Source organism: Anser brachyrhynchus (assembly GCF_964034855.1).
Source record: "Anser brachyrhynchus genome assembly, chromosome: 2".
Classification (NCBI taxonomy): Eukaryota; Metazoa; Chordata; class Aves; order Anseriformes; family Anatidae; genus Anser; species Anser brachyrhynchus.
Genome location: NC_137695.1, coordinates 152,671,260 through 152,679,365, shown reverse-complemented (window position 1 = coordinate 152,679,365; position 8,106 = coordinate 152,671,260). Strand labels below are relative to the sequence as shown.

General features: G+C 40.9%; 1 long non-coding RNA gene across 1 annotated transcript; it reads right to left on the bottom strand.

Annotated features, from left to right (window-relative positions):
- Positions 1-1,965: 1,965 nt before the first annotated feature.
- On the bottom strand, positions 1,966-7,767 carry LOC308189437. Its single transcript, XR_013946371.1, has 3 exons — positions 4,164-7,767; positions 3,895-4,008; positions 1,966-3,312 (listed from the first exon to the last, which is right to left on the bottom strand). It is a non-coding gene; the product is annotated as an uncharacterized lncRNA (long non-coding RNA).
- Between the last annotated feature and the right edge of the window lie 339 nt (positions 7,768-8,106).

Sequence of the window (8,106 nt, the reverse complement as noted above, 5' to 3'; positions counted from 1 at the left end):
GAGTCAGAGTTTAGCTTTTACTTACTACTGGGTTTGCTGAAAAAAAAGACTAATAGCCTCTTTCAGACCTCGAAACCACATGATTTCAGCAGTATAAATTGATGGCTTATTAGAAGGAAACTGTATAGTCATTCTTGGATTGAGTAACGGTCCTTCAGCCCCTCAAGGTTTGTCCAGCCCTTGTACTTCATTTCCCCTAGGGCAACCTCTAATCATTTTTGAATGATCCCAATATTATTTTACCTTAACCACCTTGCTTTGGAAGCACATTTATGGGTCTGTACCAGCCTTGTTTTTCTTTGCCTTTAGAAAGGCAAATTTAGGGCAAAACCCTTGCTATAAAGCATACCGCGAATCCCTGGGGCTGATCTCTGACTTCCCCCCCTTTTTTTTTTTTTTGGGAAAATAAACTTATTTTGCTGAGACATAAGCAAGTACCAAAGGTCAGACCTGGGTGTCGAACATATGCCACCACAGTGTAGACTGAAAAAAAAACACTAGTATTGAGCTCTGAATGTGTTTGTTTGCTTGTTTGGTTTGTGTTTCTTTTTCTTTTTCTTTTTCTTTTTCTTTTTCTTTTTCTTTTTCTTTTTCTTTTTCTTTTTCTTTTTCTTTTTCTTTTTCTTTTTCTTTTTCTTTTTCTTTTTCTTTTTCTTTTTCTTTTTCTTTTTCTTTTTCTTTTTCTTTTTCTTTTTCTTTTCTTTTTCTTTTCTTTTTCTTTTTCTTTTTCTTTTTCTTTTTCTTTTTCTTTTTCTTTTTCTTTTTCTTTTTCTTTTTCTTTTTCTTTTTCTTTTTCTTTTTCTTTTTCTTTTTCTTTTTCTTTTTCTTTTTCTTTTTCTTTTTCTTTTTCTTTTTCTTCCTTCCTTCCTTCCTTCCTTCCATTCCTCCTTTCATTTGTTCTTCCGTTCTTCCGTTCTTTCTTTTGTTCTTTCTTTTTCTGGGATTTTCTATTGCCAGAAATAAAGAATTTTACACTGAGCTGTTTTGGTTAAATACTCTTTTCTACTTTACCAGGTGGCTTCTTTTAGGGGGCTGGTATTCCTGGAAACTCTTTCATTAAGAAAGAAAACAATGGAAATGGAAAACAAAGTTGCATTTTCTTGAATATGCCAGGACCACAGCTCATAGTCTGATAAAACCCAGACCTCTTTCAAGACATGCAAAGCCTGAAAGACGCTTTGAAAGAGGAAGTCTCCATTTGTCTCTCACCAAAACATCCCATCTCATGTTCTTCAGACCCAGTAACTTTATTAGGGTCCATGATGTTTTCAATTAAAATTACTCACATGAGAAGCTTCCTTGAGTATAAAAACTAATAAAAGCTGCTTCTTCCATGACAGAACATAATCCACAGCTAAGGAGTGACCAGACATGTAAAAAAAAAAAAAAAAAGTAGTAAAAAGAAAGATTTTTGGGATGCCATATAGCTTTCACTGAGAAAATTATAATCATTTAATGGAATAAGATGGATGTGTGTTGTTTACCTTATCCTGACCTACGCTTAAGAGCTTTTTGCATGATTACTAAAAACATAAATTTAGTTTTCTTTTCCTTGAATCTCATACTGCAATGTCTAAGGGATGCATATATGCAGTTTCTCATGTTGGAAGGGTTCAAAGCATTTCAACCAGGAGCTGGGAAGGTGGAAGGCTCAGCTTCAGAGTGCTGTGACCTCTCCTCCCTCATGTGGTGCAGAACATGTGCCACTGGTGCTGTTAAATTGCAGAAGACCACACTTTCCTTACACATTTCTGTCAACGCACTCTGTTTATGGTTTCATAGTTTAGAACAAATGAAACTTCACTTAGAAACTGAATACAGCCTGTGTATGTCATGCAGAGCCACCGCCAGACGCCTCTGTTCAGGTGCAACACAGTTGGCTGGCATGCTTAGCACAGATTCAATCCTTCTGCTGCTGCACAGCTCTCACTCTGCAATACAGAACACAGTTGTGTACAGGCCTGGTAACCAAACTGTTCAAATACAACAAATTTCTCGTTCTTTTCTTCTGTGCCCACTTGTCCAGCTTGTTCATAGGCTCTCACTTCTGCCGGTGTCCACTCATGAATGAGTCAGTGAACACTTCATTCGTATCTTTTACCCCTGAACTCCATTTGCTAGGAACGGTACATTGCCCGAGTTTAACAATCACTGTGTTCACCTTCAGCTTTGGAAGAACTTGGAAGCTATTGGATTAAAACTGGCTGTATGAAACTGGCAATATTTGTATAAACATTTATTTATACAAAAATGAGAACAGCAGAAATGTTTTCATTGTTTCTAAAAAGGAGGAGGTGGCAAATCATATTTTCCAAATTTGGACCATATTTGCACTGGATTTATCCCCATAAAGAAACATTGGATTTACATCAGTGAGTTTAATTGTGCCTTTGCCATGTCCCAGTATGTTTATCTTTTGTCCTTTCTTGATTATTCTCTTCTTCAGCATGATTGCAAGTTTTTAGTATGCAGCACCCCAGTTGAGCTATTTGCATCCATTAACCTTTCAACCTGCATTTTGTTTTTTTGATTTGACTTTTCAGCTTTACTCTCTTTTCTCTTTCTTTGCTAGATTCTTCCCCTCTTCACTCCCCTTCCTTCCTCTCGAACTAAAAAGAGTTGGAGACACACATTAGCTAAAGGATCACAAGTTTTAAAAAGTAATTATCTGTACAAATGAGCCCTCCAGATAAATACACCAGTGTTTTTTAGTTCATTTATTTCTTGGATGTTGTCAAGCAATTCTTTGCACTGTTGCACCTTCCTTCAAGGCTTCCCCTTAAAATGCTCCCATGTTTTCCCACTGATCCCTTATTTGACTACTGACTGGAGAAGAATAGCCTCATTTTTATACCACTGCAGGGTTCTCCAGACCAATACAAAATGATGTCTCAAATTATAGTTTGGACCTAGTCTTTCAGTCCTGTTTCCTCCTCCAATAGTCACCATCAGCTCTTTTGCTTCAAGACAGTTCTTGCTGTCTAGTAGAATGGCTCACATCAATCCTAGCGGCAGGGACATAATTGTCCTTGCCATCCCGTTTGACTTTGAATGCTTCATTGGCAACGGGGAAAATTCCTAAGTTCCTAAGAGCAAGAAATGTGGCCCGCAGCCACAGCCCTGAGCAGTGGATACCACAGAAGAGCTATTTAGGGGTGTTTTTGCAAAGGAGTTGAGTAAAGTGAGCTAACTCCTGTCCTGGGTTACTTTGGATGAGATTCTTTTTTACAGAGAGAGAGGGGCACACTCTTTTTAAACTAAAAGAAAATTTGCCTTTCTGCCTGAGGGTGTCAGCAGATATTTGGAATTCTCCTGGAAAAAAAAAAAAAAAAAAAGAGGTGGTGAGTCTGTCTTAAAAACAATTTGCGCTTTTCGCAGTCTTGTGAGGGAAAGAACATTTCTGCAGCAGAAGTGTTTATCAGCTTCTTTAAAATATTTTGCTGGGAGACATGGAATACAAGGTTTCCTGAAGGCTCACACACCACTTTAACCCACATTTTCAGAGTACCGGTGGTTCCCATTTGACTTAAAATCCTTATACCCTAAATTTACTGAAAACTTGTGCATGGTGGTTTTTTTTGTTTTGTTTTGTTTTTTTTTTTTGGCATCTGTGGTAGTCTCCAGCAGCCCAAGCTGTATTTGAAATTTGAACTCTTTGGGTTATCTGTCTTCAGATGCCTTTGGCCTTGGAAAGCTGCTGTGCTGAAAGATGGTGTGACGGCACCAGCGGAGCTTTCCAGGTGCACTGAGCTCCCGCTGGCAACTTGGAATATGTTAACAAATGTGTGCTTGGGGCAGATATTAGCTCAGGTTATTTAGGATCAAAGTGATTTGAAAGATATTTTCCTCTGGGTTCTTGTAATACCACTTCACCTTTCTCTCTCCTGTTCTTACCAGCTCTTCTTGATGTCAGAGAACTGTTTGTGGTCACAGCTGGTGTTTGGCTATTATTTCTTGATCACTATGTGGTATTTATGAACTCTGTCTACTGTGGGGCTTCTGGCTCTGCTGTTGAAGAGAAAAGGCTGAAATGTATCCTTGATCACCTGGAACTACTCCATGCAGTGGGAATGACAACAGTGATTTCAAGACTGATATTCCACCATCAAAGTACAACTGAATGCAAAGGCTTTTTCCAAAGGAGACCCAATCAAAATCCTCACCTCTCTGTTTTCCACGAGAGTGAGTGAGCTGCCACTTTCCCCAGCTGAATGGGTTTGGGACATAGTCATCTTCTCTTGTCCATTCATTCCTACCTGCACACACTGACAGAATAAAAAAAAAAAAATAATGTACATATGTTCACATTGTTTTCCCCATATTTGTTTCATATCCTGAATAGGATGTTACTGTTCAGATTTTTGTTGAGGAGGCTTACTTCATGGCTTACAGTATTTAGTAAGGTACAGTTAGATACACATGGCAATTTCTCCCTTGCACTTATTTTTCTCCTAGTGATCCATTTTTAACTTTCAAATCTGCATCGATTCTTTCAAGATATCATCCAAACAACTTAAAAAATTTATCTGCGTCATGAAGCCATTTCACTTAGATGTGCCTTGAAAACTTAGAAAGAAGCATTGACAAAATGTCCAACTTCACTGCAATTTCTGTAGAAAACCTGAACCTTGCATTCATATACTTTAACTCACAGCACTTAACACTGTGATATATTGAGCTTCCTGAATCCCATAATAGATTTTTTTTGTCACTCCTGCACTTTCATTTATCTTGTAATGGCAGTAACTGACCCATTTTTATATACTGTAATTTGTATTATTTTAATCTGATTTTTTCTGTATTCCCAACTGTACTTAATATCCTTCTTCTAACCAAATATTCTTATTCTGTATTCCAAAAACTATTGCATTCTTCCCCAGAAATGTAATATTTGACAATGTGCAGAAATAATTCCTACTTACATCAAGGTTGAAATTGATTCTTTATGTTAAAGCCATAGTTTCCAACATTGTTTATTTATTATTCTACAGATTGCTAGCTTAAATTAATCTAAAATATTTCATAGATTCTCTTTCTCATCTTCTTTCCAGGCAAATGCATAAGGAAAATGGAAATAGTGCATCAGGTATATTGTCATAGTTTATTTTTCATGTTCAATTACTCGGATTGGTTCCCAGAACATATTTCAGCTGCTTCCAGAAATAGTTCTTTAAAGTCAAACCCCAAATCCCAAAGTGAAATCTGAGAGATTCTAACTGAAATGAGAGCAAAAAGAGGTTTCCACACACCTCTGTAAATCTAGCCCATCACATTTCAGAGAATTATCATTGATATTTTCCTTTATGTTTCCATGTCTTATTTATATTCAATATGTATAGTTTTTTGCTCTGTGCTAGACATTTTAATTCACTGTGAAGAAATTCAGCTGGATGTTAAAGAGGACTCCCTCTCTCCTTCCTCCCTAAGAAGCATTCATTTGGGGGTAGGTGGGTAAATTTCTGTTCTGAACTCTAAACAGCTGTAAACAGAGTCACATACTTAAAATGTGAAGCCCCTCAGACAGAAAATCCTACACGTTATTACTTTTATGTGCAGTGCAGCTGCTGCACCATAGCATAGCACATTGTGGTGCCAATCTGGGCTTTCTACTTGTGTGCATTCTTTATTAGATGTTAGAAATGTGTGAAAAGAAAAAATATTAAAAAAAAAAAAAAAGTAGCCAGCAGTTACTGGGTGGGGTTGGTGTTCTTGGTCGCCTTTAGCTACATATGCCTCCTGCTGCCCAGTCTTTCCCAGTCAGTTGTGCTCCTCAGAAGTACATGTGGGGAACACCAGTGTGGAGGTACAGTTGTACCAGTCACACAGAGGAACACCAAAGGGCAAGGAGATCTTTTGGGGTGTGCTGACAGTGAAGGCACTGAAGGCAGGACCTGTATGAAATGGAATGCATTACCATGTTAAAAAGCACTCTAGGTGAATCATTATCAGCTCTAAAGGTTGGGACCGTCCTTATTGTAATTCCTGCATCTGTGAATATAGCTGTATTTAATAATGAGCTTATACTTGATATTAATCAGGTGCTGTAACTTTCCATAACAACAAGCAGGGAAAGCTGACAGGCTTGTTACAGCAGGTGAAGTCAGCTGCCTGCTTAGTTTTCAGGGACAGAAGGGGGGCTTGTGTTTGTCCTTCACTATTGTGGCATCTAACATAGAGCAATTCCATCACAGGAACTTGGAGGCAGGAGAGAAAGTCAACATGTGAAGCATGAAACATAAATAGCAGGATGTGCAATAAATGTTCATTGGCGTTGCTAAGCAATATGCCAGGCGTGGGCAAGAGCGATGCCATCCTGGGAGTGCTCCAAGTTGCCAGCCCTTAATGGAATATTCTTCTGCCCAAGATGCCCGAAAGGCAAAATGCTTTTGGTAACTAGGGGAAGTGCATTGGAGAGTACATTAGGAAACTAGTGAGGAGAAGTAAAAGCTTTCAAAATGCACATCTATTAATAAAACATGTGACATAAGTTTGAAAGGCACTGGTAGAGTCATTTCCAAAGGCACCAGTAGAGTTTATCAGCTTCTTTGCTGGCTTTAACCAGGCAATGCCTCCATACACTCTGTCCTTCAGAGAATTTCCAATTCACTTCCAAAGCATGGCACAGTAACTGCTGCACCTGGTAGCTTGGGCCTGGAAAACGTGGAGCAGGATACCTCCATGTCCTGAAATCCCACAGGAGGCTGTGGGCAGGAGGAACTCCGCGAGATCCTGGTCACCACTTTTTCAGCATTCTGGATGAAGGCCTGGTATAAAGAAATGAAACAACCTGCTAGCCACGAGAATATTTTGGAGGAATCCGGTCTGATGAAAGAACATCCGTATGAGAGATTTTCATCAGGAACCTTTCTTAAGTGGATAATAAAAAGGCTTTCCATTATTTTCCACAGCCAGCCTGAGCTGCCTCACTTCTGCTGATGGACTTCAGAAGCATGGAGACCGCTCGTGTTCCTGGTGTCTTCAGCCAAGATTAATGTTCTGGCTACATCCTAGCTACATGTAAGGACAAAGCAGATCTGTCCCTTCCCTTGCATCCCACAGTTAGCCATGGTAACAGCCAAGCTCCAGGCTGCAGCCCTTCAGGAACACCCTGCTCCCGCGGGGGCTCCCCACGGCCGCAGCTCCCTCAGGAAATGTCCCCCTGCTGCGGCGGGGGCCCTCCCCGGGCTGCAGGGTGGAGATCTGCTCCAGCGGGGGCTCTGCAGGGCTGCCGGGGAATCCCTGCTGCCTGTGGGCCTGGAGCCCCTCCTGCCCTCCTCCTCCTGGGGCCTGGGCCCTCTGCTGCTTCTCCCTCGCCCTGGGCCTCCTCCTCGGCCTGTGCCCGCTCTGCCCTTTCGGAAATCTGTTTTCCCGGAGGCGCCGCCAGCTTGGTGCTGGGCTCAGCTGGGCCCTGCCATGGGGCCATTGGAGCCACCACAGAGGCCCTGCAGCCCCTGGCCAGCACCTGGGCATTCCCCAGTTCTAGGGAGAAGAAATCTGGAAACCACTCCTGACAGAAATCCAAAGCAAAGTTTGGACTCTCATAGGGGCAATCCAGCTGAAGGACTAGCCTCCTAAATGGAGCATGCCTGCATTAAGCTGCACCACTGCCTGCCACCTTAAAATGTGAAAAGTCAGCAGACATTCTTATAAGCTCGGTCTGACTTTCCGCCTGGTTCCTTTGAAAGGGCACTGGGAATCAGGTGCCTGGGACCCATCTGAGCCTTCTCTTCTTGCTGAGGGAGAAGACCAGCAAGCTCTTATTTTCTCTAAAATAGCTCCAAAGCTCTAAGGAAGAGCCACATACCTGCTTTTCTGGATTTTTATGGTAATAAGAAAATTCCCATTTGTTTTCTTCCTCCTTTAATGAGAATCCATTTTGTCAGAAAGGAAGAATCTGTGGAAGAACCTGATGCTCAAGAGGTTAAACTGTGAGAAAAGGGTTGGACTGGCTTCTGGCCAGCAGCAAAAGTTTATGCACCAGCAGGTCACTCTCATTAGCTTTTATGGCAAACTAACCATATAGGAACAGAGCAACATCACAGACTTTTCCAGACTGACTTGTTAGCATGTTTCCTCTGTTGAAAGAGCTTCTCTTCCACACAGAAA